This window comes from Protopterus annectens, chromosome 8.part0 (assembly GCF_019279795.1).
Source record: "Protopterus annectens isolate FY-2018-M chromosome 8.part0, PAN1.0, whole genome shotgun sequence".
NCBI classification, from domain to species: domain Eukaryota; kingdom Metazoa; phylum Chordata; order Ceratodontiformes; family Protopteridae; genus Protopterus; species Protopterus annectens.
In genome coordinates, this window is record NC_056741.1 from 236,277,595 (window position 1) to 236,291,898 (window position 14,304).

A 14,304-nucleotide genomic window follows, 5' to 3' on the forward strand; every position below is an offset into this window, starting at 1 on the left:
ACTGTATATCCCTTAATCTGGGAGTCCTTTAGAGTTGCAGCTAATAGCTCTAAGTAAAGGACAAACAACAGGGCTGATAGCAAGCAACCTGTCTGGGGTCTCTCTCTTATGGAAGTTCCTAAAATAATGCAGCATTTACCTTAATTTTTGTCACTGTTCTATCATATAGAGTATCAATCAGTTGAGAGAAACTGAACAGAAAATCAAACTTTCCAAAGATCTTAAATAAAAAACTCCATCTAACCACATCAAAAGCATGAAGGCTAATAACCAACAAAGGTGCACCAGAACACCAAGCCCCTTCCATTATTGTTACAGTTTAGCCTATACAATCATAGGCTTGTCTACCCAAAATAAACACACGTTGATCTGGGTGTATTATAGGGGGCATGGTTGGCACCATCATCTTGGCTAAAATGCTCATAAACAGCTTGCAATCTTGATTTAAAACAGAAATCAGCCTGTAGTCTCTAGGAAGAATAAAGTCTTTACCCTCATTGGGAATTATGGTCACCACCACTTCTTTCCAAAGTCTAAACATCTGAATTAGCTCCAGCACCTTATTTACTAGATAGAAGAGAACCTCTTGTATTAACTCCTTCCTCCAGAGAGCTATAACTCAGCAGGAAGACCATCTGTACCCATTGTTTTTCCTCTTGCTCTCAAGGTTACTTAAAACTCCTCCATAGTCATTGATCGACTTTCCGCAGACTCTGAGTCCACTCTGGGCAAAACAACATTCCTTAAGAAGATATCCTGACTGCTGTCACCCCCCTGCCCAGACTAAAGTTTCTGATAAAAGTCACTGAAAACCTCCAGAATTTCCTCTAGGGCCTGCCTGAGACCTAAATCATCTGACAAGCTAGTTTCTGTTATCAAATGCTTTAGGCAATTTTCTTCTCTCGGACTCAGTGCTAATTGCCTTGATGCTGAACCATCCACGTCCAACTCAGTTTCTCTTAACATATGAGCTCCCAACCCCAACTCCACTTACATTGTCTTCTGGATTTCTAATTTCTCTTCATAATCTCATCAACTACTTCCTATCTAGCTTGATTCACTTCCATCCATTTCTGTCAGTGCTGCCATAAGTGAAAATAATCTAATCCCAACTTCTAAAACAGTTTAAACTCCACTCTGCAAAACCCTGACTTTAAATTGCCCATCTCTTAGCACTATTTGCCAAGCTAACACTATGTCAGCTAATAAAAGGGCATGGCTGGAAGTTATGAATGGCAATGTCCCAGCTGCCTTCACCATGTGCTTGTATTTTCTTGCTATCAATTTTCTATCAATCCCTGTGTTATTGAGTGAGTAATAAGTGAATCAATTCCCTTTTTGGGGACATGCTTTGTTCATATCACTCAACCCCATTATCTCAAAAATATCTTAAGAAGTGCTTCCATTGTCTATGTGTTCTATATCTCTTTGGGCCAGAATGGACATCAATGAATGCTGCATAAATGTTCCACTCAACAGTGGACATTAGTATCCCTTCATGGATATTTATAGTATCTTCAAATATTTCACACCCCTCCCCGTTCTCCCCTGGTGTGCTATATACTGAGTATATGAAAAGATTTTGGAGTACTAGTTTTCCTTTGATCATAGCATACCTGACTTCAGCGTCATGGCAACTACTGTCCACCTTAAAAAATTATGTTTCCTTAAAATGGCCACACCTCTTTTCCTGGCAATTTCAAATGTAGCTCAACTATATATTGCCCTCTACTTATCTTACTTCTTTCTTGTTTACCAAGATGAATCTCCTGAAGGCAAATTAAACAGGAAGCCATCTTGTTAATAGCACTGTATATCTTTGCACATTTGACATTAACATTACATGAAGCTATCAGAAAAACCTGCATTGTATTGCATTCAAAATTCTTTAATTCCCTTTTTGCAGTTGATGAAACCAACATGACTCCTGGCAAGATACCTGTCCCTACTGACTCAAAACCATAGTGCCATACAGAATCCTATCTTTCTTGATCTATGACAAAACCAGATTTCCCCTCTGTTTCAGTGGTTCATGCACTTCCCCCTTTAATGTTCTAATACCTGTCTATTCTCTCTCATAGACAGCTAATAGGTTCATAGGTTCATAGGTTGGTACTAGGCTATTGGCCCTAGGGCCTTTACAAGCCTAGCCATAACAATTCCCTGGCTATTTCTTCCCACACTATTTACTTTCCTGGACCCCTGTCTAGCAGGGCAACTGATGTGATCCCCGGGGTGAATTTCCTTTCTCCCATCCAATCATCAAGGTTTCTTTTGAAGAGGTCCAAAGAGGTGCTCTGCTTGACATGTATGGGCAGTCTATTCCAGAGACGAGGGATCTCTGGGTCAGGAACCTATCCCTCCAGCATGTTTTGTCTATTGTGATGACAAGGTTTAGATCCCTGTTACGTGTGGCTCTGAGGGATTGGGATTTCTTTAAGTGTAGCATGTCCAACAGCTCTGGGTTTGACATGGCACTGTATGTTAAGCAGAGATCACCTTGGAGTAGACGATATGCGACACAGTATAGCTGGAGTTTTTTAAGGCGGTCAGCATAGGGCATCTGTTTAGGCCTATGATTCTTTTAGTGAGGTATTTCTGCGGCCTTTCCAGTTGTTGCAGATGTCTTGAGAGGTACATACCAAATGGGACGTTGTATTCTATAATGGGTCTAATGAGGGATGAGTACAGTGGGACAATGACCTCCTTTTTTCTTGATGAAAAGCCCTTAGTGATGAGGTGTGCCACATAGAAGGATTTCCTGACTGTTGTGGCGATCTGGTTATTGAAGGTGAGACCACTGTCCACCTGTGTCCCTAAGTCTCTTATCACACTTTCGGTGTTTAGTGTACTGCCACCTATGTGGTAATTCACAGGTACATGTTTTTTCCCAAAGGGGATAACTATATATTTCTTGGCACATCTGTTTCTGTAAGGCCCTTTTGTAGAGTTTCCACATCATTTGGGGGTTCAATAATGGCTCCCAGTTTGCAGTCATCTGCGAACTTTGTTAGCCAGAGTCTTTTAGTGTTGGCCTGTATTTCAGAGAAGTAGATGCCATACAAGAGAGGTCCCAGGACTGAACCCTGAGGTACTCCACTTGTCACTTGTCTGGAGCTGGATTTGTAGTCAGCTACTTTTACAGTGTGGGTTTGGTCAGTAAGCCAGTTGGCTACCCATCGAGTGACGTAGGGATTAATGCCCAGCTTAGTAAGTTTATCTATGATTCCATAGTGGGGGATGGTGTCAAAGGCCTTGGTGAGGGCTGCAGAGAAAACATCAAAAAGCCAGACAGAACATGTAGAAATCAGTAACAGAACAATAACAACACTTTCAGATTGAACAAACAAATTTTGAATTGTTGTCAAGACAATGAGCTGAATTCAGATAGGATTGTTGTGAGGTGTACATTAGGTGTACACCTAGCGACAACCATTCCATATTCAGTGGCAGCCCTACCATGGTGTTGCAACAGGAAGATGTACAGCACCACTGTGGGCTGCCTCTGTGGCTGTACTAAACTCTAATAGGTATTCTAGGGTAGAGACATGCTAATTAGCCATGTGTTCTTCCTCAGAACTACCTGCTTAACTTAGTATGGGCACTCCTGGGTGCTTGTGGTAATGAACATGGCCAAAAGGCCATGTTCATCCATTGCTGTAAAGGTAAGTGCTGGGTAGTTTAGTGGTCAGTTAGTGTTAAGAGGGTTTGTGAGTGTGTGTGTGTATGTGAGAGTCTGTATTTGTGTGTTTAAATATGAGTGTGTGCTTATATGGGGGTTCACACTAGGGAGTTAGTGAGGGGGTATGTTAAGTGTGTGTGTGTGTGTGTGTGTGTGTGTGTGTGTGTGTGTGTGAGTGTTTTTGTGTGTGTGTGTGTGTTTGTGTGAATGTTTGTGTTTGTGGAATGACTGTATGAATTTTTGCATATGTAGGCAGATGGGTTGGGGTAGCTGTCATACATCCATAGTAATGACCAAAGTCTGTAACATTGTGGGAGGGGATACTAGTCACCATCTACAGATGTGGGTCAGGGAAGAACACTAGACATCAGGGTGAAATCTATAAAGACTTGGGTGCTTTACTGGAAAAGCTCACCCAGACTCTGCTACAGTTTGCTGTGAGGGAAAGGTTAGTTTGCTTTTTATTTGTTGTATTCTGTTTTACTTTATTGTCTTTTTCTTTTTTGTATACTCTGATTTGTTTTCTTTACACTGTGTTTACTTGTATTCTGCTTTTAACTGCATATCAAAACTTGAAAAGACACCACAGCTCTGTCTCTTGTGAGTCAGACAGAAATTAGGACAGGTCAATTAAGGAGTCACACATAAGTTAGAAGAGGTCAGTTAAGGTTAATCATCTGTGAACTGAGGGGGTGGAGCTAGGAACTAAACCTTCTATTTAAAAGGCAAAGTAAAACATTTCAGAGCTTTACTGGAAAGGCTCACCCAGACTCTGCTACAGTTTGCTGTGAGGGAAAGGTTAGTTTGCTTTTTATTTGTTGTATTCTGTATTACTTCATTGCCTTTTTCTATTTTGTATACTGTGATTTGTTTTCTTTACACTGTGTTTTACATGTATTCTGCTTTTAACTGCATATTAAAACTTAGAAAGACACCACAGCTCAGTCTCTTGTGAGTCAGACAGAAATTTTTCTCACCCTGTCACCCAGTTACTGTTATGTTCTTAAACACCACTGTCTTTCTAGTTGCCTGCCCCTTATGTTAATTTGACCATATATCTCATTTTCTCTCTGCTTTTACTGGTTTGTGAGAATAAGCACAAAATTATCATTTTGCGGAATCACTCCCCTTTAACTATTTAAATGTATTGGTTATCCTACTGTATTCCATAGTACCAGAATAAAAAAGTGACCACCCCTTTCAATCTATCTTGCTGTTTTAAAAATAGTGACTCTCCACTAAAACTTAACTTTTTAGACAGGTAAAACTTAAGTTACCTACTTTCACATCTAACTCCTCTAGAGCACACTGCAGTGTTTAGGATAAAACATTTTTTTTCATTTTACCTTTAAGCATCTACTGCAAGACCACCAGTGGAGAGCCCACATTCTGCCTCTCAGTAGTCATCTTGGGATTAGTGCTTTTGTTTTCTCCTGATGAGAGAAGGAGTGCAGTTACATTATTTTCTGAGACTGCTATCACCAGAAAGCTTAATAACTGCTTTATAGGTGACAGCTTGGAATCTGTGCTTATATTCTGATCCTGGTGAGAGTAGGAGCAGAGTGCATTGATTCCTGACTATTTCTGGTTGGAAAGTGAGTATCTGTGCTTAACAGATCTGGTTGGTCTGGCTGCTATTTGAGGCATCTACCAGAAAAAGGCTACAAGCCTGCAGACCCTTGCATCATCTGGGACAAGATGTGGGTCACCAAACAGGCCATGGCCTGCTTCTCTTTTTGGGATTGTTGCTGACATTTCGCTTCTGGTGAGAGAAGAAGCAAATGAGTACTGCATCCCAACAGATTGAAGCTGTGCTGAGACCAGCACTAGTAGTAGCCAGGCAGTAGCTATTCATGTGACTCTCCTCTTCTTATCATTCTTGACAAGCTAAATCTTTATTTTCAGTAAGTACTGCTTGGTTTCTTCCGTACTTTAGAATATCTTCCTGAATACTTCATCTTTAAATTTTCAGGGTCTACGTATTATTTTCCACTCAGACACTTTGAGTGACATTTTTCCTGTAAAAGGCCTCAGTACGTAATATATTCCTCTGCTTTCTCCTATGAACCTGGTGAACTTGGGCATCCTGAGGCAATGTAGCAACTGCCTCATGTACACAGACAACCCTCTCCTCTTACATCTCAACACTATGACTTGTGAGAGATGCACATATATAGCCAAATTGGAAGACAAGTACTCTCCAGCCAAGACTGGATTAGCCAGTCAAGAGGAGAAGGTTAACACCTGCACCACACCACATTCAACACATAGCCCTCCAGAACATACATCACCACAACCCTCACATAGTAACACAAGACACACACCTACTTTTCCGGAGGCTCACAATAAAAATCTGCCCAAACAAGAGAGACCTCTGAGGCAGAAACACAAACAACCACGACATCCCAGCATAAACCATGAGACACATAGCTCACATAAACAATGTGCCACACAACCAAAGCCCATAAGGCAAAACATCGTACCCAATACGCTAGTCATAGGTGACACAATAGTAAGGCACACTGATGTCCCACTTACTAGGTTGAATAAGGAGAAAGTCACGGTCAGCTGCCTGTTGGGTGCCAGCATCCACCCCATAACACACGCACTTAGGTCACTCCACAACAGGTACAAATATGACTCTGTCATTATCCATGTTGGTGTGAATGACCTGAGACGTACCTCCCTGGACTACATGAAAAGAGACCAGGCAGATATGGCCCTAGCTCTGAGTAGCATCCAACAGTCACCCAAAATGATACCACAGTACAAGCAGAAAATGATTGACTTCAACAATTGGCTAAGTTTCTGGTGTCATTCTAAGGGGATCCAGTATCTGTCTGCCTGGGATGACATGATCGACAGACATCGATGCTTCGCCTGAGATGGCCTGCACCTGTCACCCCAGGGATTCCGGATACTGGCCAAGGCTCTTGACACCCCTATAGTGCCTTTTTTATGCAATGTCCTGAAGACAAAATTACCACAATAACAGCTACAAGCAAACAAAATTTGAGAGTAATGCTACTCAATGCTAGAAGTCTAAATCTCAAAATCCACTCGCTCAAAGCACTCCTTCAAATGGAGAACACTGACATCTGTGCAGTGACTGAGACCTGAATGAAGGCTCCGGAAAGCACTCCAGCACCAACAAGCTATAATTCATACCACACCTTTCGGACCCCAAACCTGGACCGAAGAACTAAAGGCGGTGGTGTCTCTAAATTTATAAAGGATATAAACACCTCCAGACTAGTAGCCAACATAACACATCAGAGATACTTCGGTACAACTAACACTGGGTAAAACTGCAATCCAGGTTGTAGCCTGCTATAGATCTCCCACCATGTCCCAGGACTCCCACTCCACATTCCTAAACACACTGGAAAATATTAGGGTACAACCCAATACCCTTATACTGGGAGACTTTAACTACCCCTCCATTAACTGGGAAAATTACTCATGTACCAACACACTTGCTCAACGTTTTCTGGAATTCATTAATTCCAATGTCCTGGACCAGCTCATTCCTACCCCCACCTGGTTATTACTAACATGGGCAACCATTGATCTACACCAGTAATCAACGTCTCCCTGGTCAGATCTGCCCACAAGCTAATCACCATGGATACCCACATCCAACTCTCACCCCTAAAGGAAACCCCTTTTAAAAACTTCTCCAAAGCAAATTCTGGACTTCTAAAACCAGAGGTGGCTAACTTCACGACACCCATGCAAATGGAAAATAGGTGCATAACTGAATCATACACCAATGCACTGTATGAGCACATACACAAGTGCATGGAACGGGCTATACCAAACTGAACCAAGATGCTCTCCTCCAAAGAAAGGAAGCCAATCTGGTGGTCCCCCACCATGAACAAACTCTACAGAAGGAAAAAGCTGTTGCAGAAAAGGGTGAAGTCCCAAGACTGGAAAAACTCCCTTGTCAGCCTCAGCAAAAAACTGAGATCCATCATCAAATCCTCTAAAGCTAACTAAGAAAACAAAATTGCTGCAGATTTTAAAGACAGCCACAAGGCATTCTATAGTTATGTCAAGAATCTACATGGCAATACTCAGATCTGCTCTGAGTTGCAGCACAATGGCAATACATATACAGAACCAACTGATATTGCCAACATATTGGCCGACAGGTTCAGTGCAAACTTTACCCCCCTTTCACCCCTAAAGGGCCTATAGCAATACTTGAGGAATGCCGAGTTCCTGTTATCATGGCTACACAGGTAAAAAATACACTGTCCAAAGCCAAGAATACAGCTTCCATGGGACCTGATAATATCCCTGGCTGTGTTCTACATGAATTACAAAGTGAACTGGCACCTCACCTGAGTACTCTGTTCAATCACAACCTCATTTCAGGCTTTGTTCCTACCAAATGGTGCACTGCTATGGTCATTCCCCTCCTCAAAGGGGGAGCTACTAGAGACCCTGGGAACTACTGCCCCATTAGCCTGATGTGTCTGATATCTAAGGCTATGGAGCGCATCATCATGGACCTTATAAATAAGGACATAGGGAATCTCCAAACTCTGGACCCCACGCAGTTTGGGTTTGTGAAAGGTAGATCATGCCTGCTCAACCTGATAGACTTCTTCGAGTCTGTCACCAAGGCTGTGGATGAGGACAAGGTAGTTCACACAGCTTACCTAGATCTTGCCAAGGCCTTCGACACCATCCCTCACTCAGGAATCATAGACAGACTCACTAAACTAGGCATAAACCCCTATATCATAAGATGGGTTACCAACTGGCTCACTGATAGAACCCACACTGTGAAAGTAGCGTACTCCAAATCTGACTACTGACCAGTTACAAGTGGTGTCTCACAGGGATTGGTCCTAGGTTCTCTCCTGTTTGGCATCTACTTCTCTGAAGTTCAAGCCAACACAAAGGGACTCTGGCTGACCAAGTTTGCAGATGATTGCAAACTGGGAGCCATTATTGATTCTCCAACTGATGTAGACATTCTACAGAAAGGCCTCACTGACACCAATGACTGGTGCCAGAACCATGGCCTTAAGCTCAATGCCAAAAAGTGCATCGTCATTCCCTTTGGAAAAAATTCAGTGCCCATGAACTACCACATAGGTGGTAGTTCACTAAACACCGAATGTGTGATAAGAAACCTGGGGACACAGGTTGACAGCAACATCTGCTTTGATAAACATATTGTCACTGTAGTCAGAAAGTCCTTCTATGTGGCACATCTCATTACAAAAGGTTTCTCATCCAGGAAGAAAGAGGTCATAATCCCTCTCTACTAGTCCCTCATTAGACCTATTATAGAATACAATGCCTTATTTGGTATGTACCTCACTAGACACCTACAACAACTGGAAAGGCCACAAAAATACCTCATTAAGAGGATCTTATGCCTTAGACACATGCCCTATATGGACAGACTCAAAAAACTCCAGCTATACTCTGTCTCTTATCGCCTACTTAGAGGCAAACTCTGCTTGACCTACAAAGCCATGTCTGACCCAGAGCTGGTAGATATGCTACACTTAAAGAAATCCCAATCCTTCCATGCCACATGCTCCAGGGACCTAAAACTCATTACCACAATAAACAGAACATGCTGGAGGGACAGGTTCCTAACCCAGAGACTTCCCATACTCTGGAACAAACTTCCCATTCACATCAAGCAGAGCACTTCACTGGCCCTCTTTAAGAGAAATCCTGACGAGTGGATGGGCAATAGGAAGTTCATCCCAGGGATACCTTCAGTGAACTTGCTTGACAGGGGCACTGGGAACTAGCTTTGGGTGGCATGATGCCTGGCAATCTTCTTGGGTTAGGCTTATGTAGGCTCCAGGGCCGTTGGCCTAGTATACGCCTATGAACCTATGAACTTATAAGGGTAACGCTAGGCACCAGGGATTCTATATGTGGCATGCCTTAAATTCACTAATCCAGTGCAATATCCTCCCAGTCCTCTGCTCCACTGCTAGATACCAGAGTATAATTAAAAGCACAATAAGACTTAAAAAAATACATAAATGAAAAGGGAGCAAAAGGCATTGTACCCTGCGCCCATGCCACAAGAAACCTCTGCATTAACTTGCAGTTTTTTTGTTTACATATAATAAGATTATCTGGTATTAATCAATGCTTACAATACTTTATGACTTGTAAGGGAGAGGGACAGAGAACATTAAACATACCTCTCATCCTTACAGCTCAAAAAATCACAACAAAGCCAAAATGAATTGTGTGACAAAATCAGGGATGTATTTTAATTAGTTGTACTACAAGCAAACCTACTAGTATAACAGTATTTGCAGTATAATGAATTTACTGAAGACTATTAAGTGTGAAACTCCAATGTCTGACATTACTGACTACCTGTAACCATCCATGATTTACAAGAGCAGAATAAAGGAGACATCGGAGATATTGTCACCATGTAAGTACAGACAGACATTATTGACTGACTGTAACCATCCATGATTTATAAGAGCATGATAAAGGAGACTTTGGAGATATTGGCACAATGTAGGTAGTATGAAGTATGGGGTGTCTGTGTGTGTGTGTGTGGGGGGGGGGGTTGATTGTGACTATTGTGTGTGGGAGAGTAAATGAAAACATTGCATCTGATGTCACTGCTAACTATTGCAGGAAACTGCTGATCATTACCCGCAGTTACTTATCAGCAATTCACAGACATGAAAATTAGCCAATAATGGCGTCTTTTTTTCTTCGTGGTCAGTGTGTTTCTAAATCACAAAATATGGCACTGAGGAAACAGGACCATTTTACCACAGCCCTTAATGCACACAATGAGGCTCTTTGAATCCTTTGAAATACCATTCCAATACATAACCTCAGAGTATCAGCAGTATGATCCCTTGTAGCTACACACAGGCTACCAATTGCAATGACATATAGAACTGGTGCAGCTCTCCTCCCCAGCCAGTCATCTTTAGAGCTACTGTTAGTGGAAGGCTAGAACATTTGCAAGAAAGGGAAGAGATGCTTTATGGTTAGCTGGTTGAAGGAGTGATATATAAAGGAAAACAAAATGCATTAGGAGATTTTGGGTGATACACATAAATGTGTATTATGCAAGGCCACCTTGCATAGCTTTGCATAGTGCCCAAGAGAAAGGAGTTTGGAGATTGCAGCTGCTCTGCTCAACAATTTCTTACATCTGAGAAGTGAAGAAATTTCTGAGCTGAGCTGCAAGCAAATAGGGCAATTTGTGGGCATGGCATATGCAAATTAGGCACATGTTCACTGTGGTGCACTGCTCAACTCTGCACGCAATCTTGAATAATACAGCAGTTCATTGATGAACATACTATACAAGATCCCGGTAGAACAGTATAGAAAGTATATGTGTTTGTGTCTATTATGTGTATACACTCACTGCTCTATATGAGACTATGTGAGCAGCTGAAGCTAAGGAGACAAGCAATGTGTGGACCACTTCATCTTCCCTTAATCAGACATCGACTTGGGTAAACAGTTCTCAGACGAGGCTGCCTCTGCATGTGTATGTGTGCATCTGAATGTGTGATAGTGTGTGCCTGGGCATCACTGTGTCTGCACATTTGTAGGTCTATGTGCTTTTCTGTGATTGTGCTTATTTGTGGATGTCACAAGTTTGTGCAGATTAGTTGCATAAACTGCTCAAGTGAGTGAATTTAAAGTCACGCAGAGTAGTTGTTAATGTGATTTACTGCCATGCAGCACATGTAGGATTATGAATTGCATGACTGCAGAGCAGTGCAATTCACCATATTGGAGCAGTGAAAGTTACACTGCTCTTAAATTGTTTCATGAAACTGCTCTTGGATTGTTTCATGAATCCTGGCTCTAGTCATATCTGCTACCAATCACAGCCTTTCGTTTTGCCTGAAAAGATGTACATGAAGTGAATAAAAGCAGTGGTATTTATGCATAATGTTTACAGTAATACAACAGTGGTCATATGCAGCATAGTCTAACAAACTAAGCTTTCTGACAATGTTTTCAAAAGTTACAGCCATCTCATCTCTGAGTTGCTGCAAGGCAGTGGTTATATTGTAACTTTGTATCAGTAAAGTGAACTATCAGACTTGATAGGATGCATTCCCAAAATACATTGAAGGTTCATAATTGTAGTGCTTGGTATTTTGTCTCTTATTTTACTAGCCAGTGAACATTAGTTAAATAATTTATTTAATGTTGCTTAAGTTATATTATATAGCAATATGTGTGAAGTATAATGTTTGTTAATGTTAATTTAATACAATTTGATTATTTTTATATAAATGTAAATTTGCCTAAGAGCATTGCACACTACTCTGCTTTTGTGTCTTCCGTTGTATCACTCAGTGTTATTTTGTGTCAGTCTTTGGTTGTATTCATGTGTGGCATCCCACGGATCTACTGGTAATGAATCATATGCTGATGACTATGCATATTTTATACTAATTAAGTGTCCACAACTTTGGTCACATGCTCCTGATTTAGCTGAGAATTATGACAATCTTTGCTAGTGTTTTTATGCTTTCTTTCAAAATGCCTAAGTAAATTCAGTATATAGTTCTTTAAAAAATCTTTATATTGTCTGAGGATCATTAATAACACAGTATTATCCTTTTGAACTACAATTCAATACTAACTTCAGTCAGAAGAGGAAGGGTATATATGCAACTTTTAGCTAAAGATGAACTCTTTGATACTCTGTAATACCACGCCCACAAATAGTATCACTAATTTACAAGATAGCACTGCTCTACTACAAGCACACGAAGACCACAGTGGAAGCCAGGGACTTGAGCAGCTTGTAGCTCATACAGGCTAACTCTCACGATTGAAATGGAAAATGAGTTTGAGCAAGAGGCTGTCACACCTTAACCAAACACATTATTCAAGTTCGAGCAAGGTAAGTGCAGCGGCCATAGGGAGGGAGAGGGAGTGCAGATTAGGGTTTCAGGCAGTGACTGGGAAGGCAGTTTAAGTTTATGGAGTGGGTGGGGAGTTTTAGTGTTAGGGAACAGGAGAGGAGGTTTAGATTTAGAGAGCAGAAGGGGAGTTTAGGGTTTCAGGAATTTGGAATAGAATTTTAGGTTTATGGAGTGATCAATATTTTAGATTTAGGAACTCGGTAGGAGTTTTAATGTTAAAGTTAGGGCCCTGGTAGGGATATAGAGTTTAACTGTTATGTAAGAGCGAGCTACTGGGAATTAGAGCACTTACCTTTTCGAACAATTGTGTCTTCAGCTTCTAGCACACAAATGTTTTTTTGTAGCCCTGATAGTATTTTGTTGAGCAAGACTGCCTCTGTTGGGGACACCACTGAAGTAGAATCATAAAGTCTGGGGTGCTGTCCTCAGTCTCACTTGGCTATGGGAAGTCTGGTCACAGCTTGCTGATCAAGACGGTTTAGGCAGCTATTTTAATTCAGAAGCCTTCAGAGGATTGTTTGCACTGCTCTACAGGTAGAATACATCTTTAGAATACGTTATGAAAGTTATAATAGGGTAAATTCATTATTTCCATCATCCAAAAAAGAGTTCTAATGCACAAGCTCTTCTACCATGTAGGTTTCATCCTGTAAAAACATTTTCATTCAGCAATTGTTAAGTGCATTTAGTTTATTTATGGTAACGCCAAGGAGTTTAGTTTAGCCTGTTTCTAGGAATTAAGTGAATGGGTTGTTGTTTGAACTGAACATCTAACTTAAGTTTATGAGTCACCACCAGATTTAGAGATGTTGACAAATAAAGTCAAGTAGGAAACTGTTCATCATTCATCAGACTTATTATGATGGCAACACTGTTTACCATGAAAACACTCATCCTTAATTCATGAGAGTGAGGGGAAAATGTCAGCACATTGCAAAAAGACTTTACCTCCAGGCTGTTTTCTGCATAACTGACAGATTAGGTATGATACGGTACTGCTGTACCTTCTTGAGACAGTATGTTCTGGAAGAATCTTCCTGTGGAGGTTCTGTTGGCTGTAGCAGCATGAGAAAGGTGGACTGCACTCACCTGGCTGCAACTCACAGTCTAGAGAAATCTAGATAAACTTGGTAAAATGCTATGTATATCAGAGAAGACTGAATTTAGATGGACTGCATGCAGAATCTCAGTGATAATGCAGTTGTTAATCATCCCATGACTGCAGTCTGATGCAGCTTACACTAACCTGGCAGAGTTTAAAGAAATAGCAAGTTTATTTGGCTAAACAAATTGTGTGTGTGTGTGTGTGTGTGTGTGTGTGTGTGTGTGTGTGTGTGGGTGGGTGTGGGTGGGTGTGGGGGTGGGGGGGGCAGGGTTTTCAGGAATCCTTGCTTAGGAAGCATGTTTTTCCTGTTTTCCTTTCTTTTTTTTTGCTTAAATCTTTTCTTTTAAGTTGACACCACTTTTTCACTCTCCATGTCTGGCAACAATCTGACCTGCCCCCATGATTGTGCAAATTTGTTCTCCATATGACAAAAGTTAAATGCTGTGAGGCTGTCCCCCAGGCAGCCATCAGAGGATTTACAATAAGACACAGACACAGTAGCCTTGAAGGCACCCTTGCAAGCAATCAAGGGCTAACCATACAATGGGGAACTAAGAGTGTGTCACTTGCTGTTACAGGTGAAGTCGCCACTCCCT

At 41.4% G+C, this 14,304-nt stretch overlaps 1 protein-coding gene across 1 annotated transcript in view; it reads right to left on the reverse strand.

Annotated features, from left to right (window-relative positions):
* LOC122808722 (ephrin type-B receptor 5-like) overlaps positions 1–14,304 on the reverse strand; it is a 1,437,003-nt gene that overhangs the window by 164,442 nt on the left and 1,258,257 nt on the right. The window lies entirely within an intron of this gene.